Here is a 14,251-nt window from a genome sequence, read left to right as displayed (position 1 = left end):
TTTACATGAAGATGTTGGCAGAAAAAACCTCTTTCACTTTCTGAAAATTCGTCCTCATTGGTTTGGAAACAATGTTTGAAGTCAATGTGGCGTATAGGAAAAAGCATAGTTTCAACTAATCATGAGACAGATGAATGACGTGGATGCGAGAGGTGACATGGAAGTTGGGGAATGGAGGGTAACATAACCAGGAGTGCATGGGTAAAGTTCAAGGGAGGTAGATGGAGTGTAGGTGAGTGAGATTTTTTGACTAAGGCTACCATTACTGAGTACATTTTTTAATGACGACCTAGGTGGATTGACAAAAAATTCTAAGTGAGACCCTAATATGAATATGAAAAGAATAGTTTTGATCACTGATGGTAGTATGAAAATACTGACACTAACATCGGCCTTATTGGGGATGGCAGCTCCTTGGAGGTTTCAAGAACACCGTAGACCAAGTGCCTAACCATGTGGGCCAATACGGTCAAAAACTTACAACCAAACCGAACATTGAAAACACACACATTGCAAACTATAAGCTAGATGCTGAAGGATGCTTGTCAAACAAGCTTATTGCAAACTTATCCTACACTAATCTACTACAAAATCAATGAATTAAGTGATACTAAAATTTCAAATCAACCAATCAAGCAACTGTTGTAATGATGAGCTTGTTTGACGGTGCTTGAACCAGAACATAATTGGAAATTCTACCAGCAATATATACACATAATACCTCTGGCTCTGTAAAAGGAAATATAGTTTTTCATTTAACTTAAGAAAATATTCCATATATGCTACTATAGGATCATAAAAACCAGATTCTATCTGCTACCCCAACTCATTAACATATTCTCTCGGCTGGAGATTACCACATCCCTGTTGTAGATCAAAGCATTCGTCAATCCAACCATCTAAGGGCAGCCTTACCTTTTCTTCTTTGGGAGGAGGGAGAGTTTCCAAGAACAGTTTAGGATCTTGGAAATCATATGATTCAATTTGAACATCCAATAGTTCAATTTCATTTTCTAATCTTTCAGCAAATAAACCAAGAAAACAATTTTTACCTTTAGGTGTGAGTCGGTTGGATTTCAAACAACGAAATACTGATGTTGAGAAATTCTAATCAATCTAAAATTCTGCTAACTCATTCCTTAAAGTTAGTAATATTTCACCAGATAAAGGATTTTCCACATACCCTATCATCAATGATTACCATCAATGCTATGAAATTTGGATTCTTTTGCAGTGAAGTCGCTCTGAACTTTGAATCTCAGGATCTTGATAAATGGAGTTGCTAGGTGGATGATTCAACCTTCTGTTGTCCACCATCAACAACTGGATCTAAGTCGTTGTCATTCTTTCCTGGGGAAGATAGAGCTTTCGTCCCCGACAATGAAGTCAGTATGTTATCACTCCTCCGGATCTCCAAGGCTGAGGAAGAGTCCAGCTAAGGTAACCACAAACCAGTCTTTTGACTTGGTAGCTAGCCCTACCAAGTCAGAGAGGGCTCTCTCCAAAGGATCACAGCCAAGAGGGTTGGATAGATTAGGGTTTTAAGCTATATGCAAAGTGCATAGGGTTGTTTTATTTGATTTTGGCTGGGTAGTCAAAAGGATGAGTGAATTAGGTTAGAGAATGAACTAGGTCAGGGAAAAGTGAATCTGAATTGCAGACATCTGATGGGGCAAGGTAGGAAAGGTACATTAAACTTCGTAGTATAGTGATGAGATGGTTTAGACTAGTGAGATGCTAAAAAGAGCATGATGGTCATGAATTATTTTTAAACTGAAGAAATGAAACAATATATGATGATTTTCCCAAAACAGAGCATACAAAGATGAATTCTTATTATCACACCTTGAAAATCAAACACAATTAGAGTGAAATGGATCATGAAAGGAACAAAACATTCATACATATTAAACAGAAGAAGAAACAAGATCAAATTACCATGCCACAGGAATCCCACCAAAATAGCTACAACTTCATCCAATATATTCCATGCCAAAGTCTGAAACACTAATACATAATCCAAGAGAGTCCAACCCTTTCTTACTTCAAATGATGAAGTATTTATACAAATTCTAAACTAAAATATCTTGATAAAAATCTCAATATCTTTTTACAAATATCCTAAACTGTTTTGCACAAATAGAAACGAAATGTAGGACATTAAAAACTAATGTATATACTTGACACTATCATTATGATTTTTTGTTGACGACGAAGAGAAATTTGAATTTGATTGCAATCTTAGTTGATGAGGTGGCTAACTGTCTTTGAACATTTTCCTCCCGAAATCTTGCAAAATAAAGTCCAGTCATCCCTTTTTATATCTCAATCCGAGATAGATATTTAAAATGTGAGAGAGGTTATTGTAGATATATATATTCATGAGATAAACCTCTCTCAGTTTCCAAAAATTCAGCTCCATATGTTCCCAATAGTCTCTGCAAAAAGGTGATTGAAACAGGACTTTTCACAGTCTAAAAAATAGGTTGTAAAGTTGTACATGTATCTCTCATTTCATAATAGCTGTGTAAAATTTGAAGTAGGTTATTGTAGGTTGGCATCTTAAGAACACAAATCACCTCCAGTTTTTCAAGATTCATCTTTTATTGGCCACAATATGTTCTGCAAAAGTATGACTAAACAAGAAAATTTTGGAAAATATGTCTACAAAGCTTAATCTGTATATCCTGAACCATAATAGATGTTAGTAAAATGAGAGAGGTTTTCGTACATGAGGATGTTGGCAGAAAAAACCTCTTTCAGTTTCTAAAAATTAATCCTCATTGGTTTGGAAAAAATGTTTGAAGTCAATGTGGCATATAGGGAAAAGCATAGTTTCAACTGATCATGAGACAGATGAATGACGTGGATGCGGGAGGTGACATAGAAGTTGGGGAATGTAGGGTAACATAACCAAGAGTGCATGGGAAAATGTAAAGGGAGGTAGATGGAGTGTAGGCGAGTGAGATTTTTTACTAGGGCTACCATTAGTGAGTAAATTTTTGAACGAGGACCTAGGTGGAATGACAAAAATTTCTGAGCGAGACCCTAATATGATATGAAAAGAGGATTTTTGATCACTGATGACAGTTTGAAATATTAACACTAATATACCTATCTCCACATAAATTGGGCGAGCCACAATACAATAAATATGTGACTTCTCTATACTTTGCAGAGAAAACTTCAATGGAATTAAGTGATAGAAACTCACATTCTTCACAGAAGAACAAGCTCATATTATCTATGAAATAAGTTCAGTATACTCTTGATGCAATCACAGGAAATCTTGGGTCAGTTTGGATTGAGGTGAAATCATTGTTTCGGTCTCCGTGCAATCACTGTAACACAGCCTCGGTGAAAACATAATCTCGGTGCAATCACTGTTTTGATACCACAATAGTGAGAAGATTTCGATGTGCACGGTTCGATGCCACCATAATGTGAAGGGTTTTGTGTCAACACAGTAAGAAGTTCTTAGTGCCACTGTAGAAATGAAGTGTCAGTGATATTACAATGATAAGATCAAAGTAGTGAAAAATATTTTATCTTCCACTCTTTGAAGGAATGTAACTTTGTACAACTGCCTATGGAGATATATCAAATACTAGCACAGGGAACCAGATTAAGAAAAATCAAGTAATTATTCCGTACTCAACAAGATGCACTTGCAACAAGTCTAATAAAATTATAGGTATTTAATTCACAAGGTACATACTTTTTGTGAACTTAGATTGTCCTAGTTTACAGTCAGTCTAAAGTAAAAATGTAATCCCTAAAATGATATTCAAGAACCTTAAATCCTTATCTTTATAAGTAATCTAGGATGTAGAGAAAAATATTAGTGTTAATTGGAAGGAAAGATAGATTTGATTTATATAAAGGATTCCATCCTACATTATTAGAAAATATAGATTGAGAGCTAACATCATATTCTAGGTATCACATATTTTGCCTAGAAGTATTTGTTACATGTACAAAATATCATGGCACTTCAAGGAGTCCCTACAACGTTTGTCAAGGAACAAAGGTATGCCTTAAACTAAAAAGCATTGATTTCTTTATAAAAAATGTTATTCATTTGATAATCTATTACTAACATCGTTATGTCTAGCTATATTGAATCACAATTATTCTTGTTTTGAGTGATTCATCACTTGATAAATCTACCCTCCTCATATTCTTAATTAATTTTTATAGAACACTAGACATGTTCTATGGAAAACCCTAACCTAAGGGTATGATAATGTTTATGTATGAAATCCTAAAACTACTTAGGGTTATTGAGAAATGTTATTTTAAGTTTTTGTTGATGATTTCATGTTTGGGGTTTCGGTATAATCATGAAAACCCTAAATTGTTAGGGTTGAAATGATGTTGTCTGAAATCCAGAAATTTTGAAGTTTTGATATCGTAGGTTTTGCTTTGCTATGTTGTGTAACCCTAGATCTTTAGGGTTTGGTTGGGTCTATAAGAAAAACCCTTGTTATGTATTTAGAGTCCTAGGAATGAAACCCTTGGTATGTGTCCATCTTCTTGAAACCCTAGCCTATTCCAGGTCGGTATATGTCTAACATATTAATATTTCCTAACATATGATGTGCTTATGATATGCTGATGAATTCCTAGATATATGTGTTTACCTAAGTGTTAATGGTAATGAGTCATAGGGTTTGGAAACAAGCCCTATTCAAAGTTTGATGGTCTAGGATGATTTTGTTTGGAAAATCTATGGCTTAGAAGCTAAACCCTAGAAGTAGTTAAAATTCTCTAGTATGTATAAACTCTCTGGAATTTACCTATATAGTGATTGTTGAGAATTTGTAGATGGAAATCTAGGGTTTACATCAAACCCCAGTAGATGCTAGTCATGATGTTGATTAAGATATGATTGGTTTTTATTGTTGAAGCTCATGTATGAAATCTAGGATATGTATTAAATCCTAGTGAGAAGTCTAACATATGAATTTTGAAACTTGTTAGACACATTACTTGTTTGAATTATTTCTAGGGTTTTCTATATGAAAGAACTTGTCATCTCGTTAAAATAATATTGAAACCCTAGATATAATGATTTTGATATCTTGATGAGTTGTTTATGTGATTTAACGTTTAACTAAATGTGGGCAAGAAGTCGAAATATAGTCTCTTACTGATTATGTTTGTAATGTCTAATTCTTTCACTATTATAAGTTTTTGATATGGATAACTTCATGCTTCTATAATTTTGGTTGTACTTGTTGTCTAATTTGTGCAGGTACATCATATTCAAGATGGTGAATATGATCATAAGTAAAGTTGATGTGATAAACATGATAAATGAATGACTCTGATAAGAATGATAGAAACCATCAAAGATTCTCCAATATCGTAAAGAAGAAGTAGAACTCCCTAAGTTAAGAGGGAGCTTGAATGAAAGGAATCTCCCTAGGATAAGAGGATGGTTACTTGTACAGGAATGATTAGGTCCTCTTCGATGAAGAGGGATTGACATATATGGTTCTCTAATTCATGTGTCATGAACTAGACCGCGACCAACAACCATAAGTTTTAGTGAAGGCTATGAGTGAGAGAAGGAAATTGGAAAATGTATTTTTGTAGGGCTACTGAGAAGCCGAATTGATTTATGAAATATGTTGCTACATGAGAAGTAGGAAAGGAAGTTGCATGGTTGAGAAGTATTATATCAAAGATTCATTGGGAAAGGTCTAATTCCTACTATGAAAAGTTGAGAAGAAACATCAAGTTGTCTATAAAACCACTAACGTTTATATTTGATTATGTACATGTATATTATTGATTGGGGTTGTGTTTGTACATATAACTCTCAAAATTTTGATAGCATGTTGGTTACTGATCAGTTTGATCATGAGAGATTTTTTGTCCTTGATCTGCTGGATCAAGGGGTGTTGAGGCTTTATAAGTGAAGAATTACCTGGGAGGACATCTAGTCGACACTTTGTGTCGATGTCTAATTCCGAAGTATCAAAGGTGGCGTTGTTCATTGAGCTCTGACATGCACTTGGATCCACGGGTTGGTGATTGGAAAGTAAACCTGATGGTACCTAGAGAGGCTGAAAGCTTAAGTCCATCTTATTCTCACTCAGATAGATTTCCCTGGTCAGGAATCTAGTTCATGGCATTGAGGTGCCTAAATTGATGAGAGATCAATGGATAGATTGCTCTGGTCAAAAATCCAGTCCATGTCATTGTGGTGCCTAAAATTATTCATAAATGATGTGTTTTTGATATCTTCCATGTACCTCTATGGTTATATGTAAATATGAATACCTCCCTAGTTAAGAGGGAGTGTTGAATAATGTAACTAGATTTGGTCTTCATAATTGTGCTTGAAATCAAAATGTAATATATTTGTCAAAAGAAAAGAAAAAGAAAAAATTATTATTATTGAATTCACTTATTAAAGCATGGGTTTCATGCTTGGGTAAAATGTATAGGTCAAGCTTCCATTGTAGGCTTTAGGTTATTGTCAAATTCAATTTGTCAAGACTCCTACATCCATCGAAGTCTCCTTGTTGTTGAAATAATATCCATCAATTTGGCTTCCATAAGGCAATCACATGTTGACCTATATAGACACAATTGTTCGAATACTCATGTCATCTCAATTATATTGGACAACCACTATCTATACAAGCACAGGGTCTTCACATTAACTTCACCACAAAGAAGTTTATATAGGGATTTCAGAGACATATGTTTCAGTGTCTTTACAGTGAAAAGTTTAGATATCACAGTGTGCACAATTCGGATGACTTCAGCTCGATTTTATCTAAGAAGGAGAAGTTCATTGTCATTACAAAGATGAACTGGCATTACAGTGACTACATGATTTAGTGCTATCACAATGACCTCAATTTTGTCTCTCACATGACCATAGTGACATCATCTCAGTGTTATAATAGTGACCTCAATTTGGTGCTCTCTGTCACATGGAATAAGTCGATCTTGCGGACAAGATAGACCTTCCTAGAATCTAAAGAAGACCTAATGACAAGCAAACCAATCACACACTATCTTTCTCTAAATATGCTTTTATAAACAAAGGCAAACAAGTTTTTTAGGCCTACCTTAGGTCCAATGCAATTTTGTGGAAGCCTTCGCTCCTTCGATCCAAATGAGCTCCTTTGTCGCGAATCTGCAAACACAAACAAGCAAACAAATTAAATAGCACCTAAAAAGCCAATATCATAAAACATATTTAACATGAAAGTCAAGGAATTCATGAAACAAATGACATGAGACAATTTGTTGAGAAAAATGAGTTTGATTGTATTAATTCAAATCAAGAATAACTTTACAACCTGTGCCTTGACGTTGTACAAGCTCCTCCCAGGGTCCAGCAAGAAGTCTCCTCTACTTTGACAAGTTTCACTCTCTTCCCAATGAATCCAAAAAGGTATTTGATCTCTCCTCTTAAGCTCAACTAGGAAGTCTTAATTTCACCAGCATTTACCCTGAAAAATGTTCAGCTTCTAACCTCTCCAGCAACTAGCCCAATGCCTGAATTTATAGTGCAATGGAGGGAAGTTACTAGGTCCTCCTTCAAAGGGATAAAGCCCTCCTTCAAAGGGATTAGCTCCTTCTCTTTTGGGATGCATGAACCACCTAAGAGCGGCCAATCCACGTCAAAATTCCTTCTAGAATCATCTAGAATTAACCCAATGTGAGTTTTTTAGAATAAACTTGCGCCTTTTTGACTTTCACAGGGGTCCACACCCACACCTTTAGGGATAGAGCGGGCAGGTCCGTAGTTTTTGTAAACAGAAGGTGCGGGACCGCAAGTAACAGTGAGAGAAAGTGCGGAACCAGAGTTTCATTGATTTTCAATGTCTTTCTCTCAATTTCAAAGCTTGACTTGAAGAGCTGAGGTCTGAGACTTGCTTAGGAGGACAGTACAAGTGATGATAGACCCATACTGACTGCAAATAATCATGGCGAAGATATTTTTATGTAACAGATTGCCCCCTAAAGTGCAAAGTCTGTAGTAGATGAGGATTTCATTTATCATTTAGGAAGAGTGAAGTACTTTATCATTTCAAGGATCATCTTGTGGAGAGCCTGGTTGGAACCTATAAAAACATTCAATTCAAGATATATATATGAGATCATATCATCGCTGAGGTAGGCATTCCCATACTCAGATCAAAAATGACTTAGAAAACTAACTATTGCTCTGATACAGGAATGATCTTGTAATACATCACAAGTATAGACTCATGTGGACATAGTATGGATGCAGCCATCTGTTTATGAATAGTCCATTATATAATGAATACAAAATTCCTCGCAGTCTGGATTGTGGAAACTAGATCCAGGGTCTTCATTTCTACTCCCGAAACAGTACGATCCTATCCATGTGAATGAATGTGTTAGAGTCGAACATGGTAGAAACCACTTGATTACCAATCAATGATGTAAACTGTTAACAAGTGTGAGAGAAACCACCAGTGATGTCAATGGCTCTCAAAGTACCCAGTACAATCCATGAGATGTGAATAAATGTGTTGATGTCGAACATGTTCCTTTGATCTAAGGTCAATGATGCAACCTGTCGTCAAAGGCGAGAAACCTGCCATTGAGGCATGCAGATCCCAAGGTACTGACGATTTCTAGATCATCTTTCTAGATAATGAGTTGAAGTCGATAGAAATCGATCCGTCGTAGGCAAGCCCACAACACGAAATCATAGATCAAGTTGAAGAAATTTAGTTGCAAGGACTGACTCAGGGATGGTCAAGATGGATGACAGATATTTTGCAGATGAATGGCTTATTGGCAGTGACCTCTTGAACACATAACGACACGACAGATGGCTTGGTGACAATTGACCCAAAGTTAATACCCAAAAACCAGCTGAAGACTTTCAATGTGGTTTGATCAACTGTTAGGCAAAGGATTTCCCAACCTAGGTGAATAAAAGTGTCGTTTTCAAGAGTGGTTACAAACTATGACAAACAAGCTCATTTTTCTCTCTTTTCCCCCACCATTTCTAGCAAGTACCTCTTTATTTTTGACAAGCTTGAGGAGGATAACATTTGCTTGATTATAAGCTCATCCTTCGGATGAGTCCAACTTAGTTTAAATTCGAACCCTAAGAAGGAGTGGTTCGTTCCTGTTTGTAATTGAACAGGTCCTTTACTGTGAAATTTTAACGAGTCCAGTATAGGAGAAACTCGGCGTTTTTCAATTTTAGAGAGTCTGAAAAAACTTAAGAAGACTCCAAGGTTGACCTTTTTCGTAAATTTATGTCTCCCAAGCCCAAAAAAGTATAAAATAATACTTGAGAGAACCGCTTGATCTTTACGACCAAGGATTAATTTTCGTAATTAGTGCCCCTGATCCGAAAAAGTAAAAAAGCGATCAACGACACGTTGTTTTATAACCAATATCGAATTTGAAACGACAAAAATCCGGCAATCTTTTCATGTTTTTACGGTCAGAAAAGAGCTGTAAGTGGACCGTATTTTAGTTCCGTTTTAACGAGTTTAAAAGAAAAACTCGGCAATCTTTTCACATTTTAGGAGTCAGAAAAGAGCTTAAAGGTGACTCTAAATGTTTTTTCGTCGAAAATGATAGATTTCACCTGAATAACCCGTTATCTTGAACAAAAACGCAAACATTACTCATACATGTTTGAAATGGATAAAAATGTTGCAAAAATACCTCTCCAAAGTGAAACTTAAACAAATTTGCAATTTATTTACTCAAAAAACTTATAAAAAGGGCTTTCGTCAATTCATTTTTACCGTTTGAGTTTTGGGTGAGAAAATAGTGCTTTTGTTCATAAAACTTCCCATGAATATTGCGGAAAATCCAACCGTCGGAATCAAACGCCGTCTTCTCCAGGTAATCGACATCGTCCCACTCTTCATTTTTAACCGTTTCATTTTTTGTTTTGGGTTTTTATTTTATTTTTTGGAGGGTATTTAGGCTTAAAACCCGTGCGCGGGGGACCGCAGGTGTACCACTGCCAGCCCGTGAACCCCGAATTTTTCTCAATGGGGAAAAAGTCAGGGGTCCGCACCTTCCATGTAGGCAAGGTGTGGACCCACGCACTGTGTCTAACCCGGAGGGTGCGGTCCCTGCCGCAATGGTTTTTAACCCAAAAATTCTCAAATTTGGCCCAAAAAATTAATTTCTAGCATTCTAATTTGTCTTTTTACTTGATGCAGAGAGTACATCATGCTAGATTGGCGTGAACGAGAGCATGAGGACGTGGATCTAGCCGCGTTGAATCACCAACCTTCAATCGATGCATTGAAGGCCTGCGGCTTGTACAAATTCTGGGCCATACCAGGCATGAGGGCCCAGGTGGATTTCTTAGAGTGGTTGGTTGACAGATGGAGCATACAGGACTAGTGCTTCTTCATTCGTGATCACCAGCTCGAAATCGAGCTGGCAGACATATATTTCTTGACTGGTTTGCCTAAGAGAGGCGAAGACTTGACTCTATTAGGGACTAGGCCAGGTGGCCAGTCTGTCGATAGCCTCCGGCTAGAGTTCTGCAACAGCCAGGCTAGAGACAAAGGGATAGACATAAAAACCATATCCCTTCTTGAACTCATGGTGATTTCATTTACCGTCACCAGACTTTGCGGGAGTGACGCATTACATATTGCCACCGGATCCCAGATGCGTATGGCAGTTGACTGCTTTTGAGGCACCATCTTCAACTGGTGCGATGCTGTGTTGGCCAATGTGAAAGGCCAACTGACCAGAGCCAAGAACGGAAAACTAAAGACCTTTGGTTATGGGGCTTTGGTTGTGAGCTTTGGTCTTGAGAGGGTTCCCATGTTGATCCCGCAGCACCTTACTATTGGAGCTGGGCTTCCTCGAGAGCCCAAACTGATGCGATGGGTCGCAGTTATGGCCCGTCATCCGGACAAGGGGACAGAGGTTGTTCGATTCAAACCTGAGTATTTCCAATGGTTGGAAAACCAGGTTTTTTCTATTCAGGACTTCCCTTACGCTAGGGTAGATTTTCGTGGTGACCCAGACATGGCTCTTCCACCAGGAGAGCAGTGGGATGACTCAGGTAAAATCATTTTCAACATTTTCCTATTTTAACTTTTTTTATTATTTTTCCATCGTCCCAAAACTGATAGTAAAAGTTTCAAATGCAGATGTGGGTCCACAGCAACCAGCCGCTCTCTGGCCTTACGAGAGGAAACAACCAGTTGCAGCCGTGCCAGCCCCACAGGACGAATCAGCAGAGGTTTTTGCCGAGTTGGAGGGCCACTATAGATGACATCCCTCGTCGACTTCAACGCTATGTGATTGGGGTCCTAGGACCTTTTAGGAGGTTACTTTGCAAGGTGGCCCGTGCAGTGGTTTCTTATCGAGATCATCACTAGTGATAGGATGATCGCCTATTGTGGGCACATATGACATTTTATTTTTTGTACTTATCATTTTTGCCGATCATAAGGTGTTTTTCAACCTATGATCGAGGACGATGTATTTTTTGACACACTCCTATATATATATATATATATATATATATATATATATATATATATATATATATATATATATATATATATATATATATATATATATATATATATATATATATATATATATATATATATATATATATATATATCACTATTACCGGCTTATCTTGTAAATCATGTTATGGAATGGTTTTAAATTTACATGTATGATTATTGCAAATATCTACTTAACATTCGAGAAGCAATTGTATCTGCTAATGTATTTAAAGATCTTGGAATATGCTGATACTCAATATAATCAAATTCACGTTCCAAGATATGCACTTTCAAAAATAATCTTAATAACACTGGATTTCTAATGGCATGCACTCTATTAAGCTGTAATGCAACGAGTTCAGAATCTAACCTCACTATCAAACTCCAAATCCCAAATGAAATAGATTCAGATAATAACTCAATCACTGCACTATACTCGGCAATGTTATTCGTTGTTTGACCGAGGCTTACCCCATGCATAGATACTAACTTGTCAGAGGGCGAATAGATAACCCAAGCTGCGGAAGAAATGTTTCGTGTATTACAACAAGCACCATCAGCGAAACCAATGTATGTTTGGAGAGGCATCGACATCTGCAATATCAAGAGTAAAACCAAGATAAGCAGGAATAATGACGAAAAAAACACTCTCTAAGCTAAGCACACTGTTTAAACTAAAACATACCAGCTAGAAAGAAAAACTATCCTAACTAAAAATCTCCATACCATTCTTTAAGCATAATACCTCTTCAGGTAAAGACCATTTCTGGGTTTACCCAAAGAGTCCCCGTCAAAGTCTACCAATTCATAGGCCCCTTTCGCTTGACGACATAGGGACCATGCCACATAGGAACGAATTTTCCAGAGCCTAATTTATCATTAGCTTGATCGTAAACTAAGACTAGATCTCCTTCCGAAAAATTTCGAGGGGTCACATTTCGATCATACTGAGCTTTCATATGTTTTGCGTGAGTCTCGATCGCCAATGCAGCATTACGTCGATTCTCATCTAATTGAGCCAAGTATAACAAACGCTTTTCCTCTTCGGAAGTGGCTGGAAGTAACTCGATGGTCATTTGCAATGACGGGATTTCGCATTCAATGGGCAGCACAGCTTCCAGACCATAAACTAGTTGGAAAGGAGTGAACCCTGTTGATGTTTTTACTGAGGTACGATACGCCCAAAGCGCTGAAAATAGCATGTTATGCCAATTCGACCGATGAATGCCAATGATTCGTTGGATCATTATGACTAAAACTTTGTTGATGGATTCAACCAGATCATTAGCTTGTGGATAATAAGGGGTTGAACTATCGTGACGCAAACCAAGCTGGCCTGTAAGTTCGGTCATCATAACATTTCGAAAATGACACCCATGATCAGTGATTATTGCTTGTGGGACACCAAACCTAGCAATTATATGATTGAACACGAAAATTGCAGCTGTCTTGCCGTCTGCCTCAAATGTAGGCATCGCCTCGGCCCACTTGGTAAAATAATCTACCGCAAGGATGATATACGCATGCCCCCCGGCCGAGTGAGGGTTACATGTAATAAAATCGATACCCCATTTGGCAAAAGTACCAACGGAAATTATAAGGTGGAGAGAAGCAGGTGGAGTGCGCATCTTTCGATCAAAAATTTGGCAGTTGTGGCATTTTCGGACCCAGTAATACAATCTTTAAACAAAGGCGGCCAGAAGTAGCCAGCGCGCAATATCTTTTGGGTTGTGGCATACCCAGACATATGACCGCCACACGCTCCAGAGTGACAGTCGTTTAGAACCCTTTCAGCTTCCTCATGAGTTAAGCAACGTCGAAAAACAGAGTCCGCCCCACGGCGATAAAGAGTATCTCCAATAATCCTGAATTGTTGGGACTGGAATCGTATTTTTCGACGTTCTGACCTTGAAATTTCTAGCCGAAAGGATTGGGTCTGGAGATAAACGATAATATCCCCATACCATGGATCTAAAGTGCTGATTAGAAACAAGGATTTGTCCGCAATGGGCTCTTCCGCCACAGTTTCCGTGTCAGCACGCGGGAAGTCACACATTAACTCCGCAAAGACTAAAGATTTCTTATACTTAGATTTTTCAAATTCTAAGTCGAACTCCTACAGGATAACAATCCATTTAGAGTACTTTCCCCCTAGCAATTGCTTGGTCAAAATGTAGATCATAGGGTTGCAATCAGAAATTACTGTAGTTTTATGTAGTAAAATGTAGTGACGAAAACGTTGGACAGCTTGAACAGCTACCAATGCCAATTTCTCCACATGTGAGTATTTTAGCTCAGTTGGATTTAAAGTTCGACTAAGGTAATATATCACATGTTCAGTTCCGAATTCATCTTCCTGAACTAAGACCATTCCAATGGTGGAATGAGAGGCGGTGAGATACAAGAAGTAATCCTGGTTGTAGTTGGGAGGATACAATAACCCCCCAGAAAATCCAAGTGAGTCTAGCCGACGTCTGCTCCAGGTACAGTGGGATCTTCCCACCACTGTCACCTTAGGAAGAATCTTAAAGAATATGGCCACTAAGGTTACCAACTGAAACAAATATACTTGGGGGAACAGTCTACGATCCGATACGCACGCAAGGGCAGAGTAGCAAGCTAAATCCCCTTGAAGGCTCCTTGACATAATCCAAGGTTTACCAACAAGTGACCCCAGGCTTCTCGACAATGGTTAATCTGAGGTTTACCGTTTTTAATACGTGAATATTTGGCGT

Source organism: Pinus tabuliformis, chromosome 2_2 (genome assembly GCF_031772625.1).
Source record: "Pinus tabuliformis cultivar Carrire ecotype Pingquan chromosome 2_2, CPIR1, whole genome shotgun sequence".
NCBI classification, from domain to species: Eukaryota; Viridiplantae; Streptophyta; class Pinopsida; order Pinales; family Pinaceae; genus Pinus; species Pinus tabuliformis.
Note: the sequence above shows the minus strand (reverse complement) of the source record.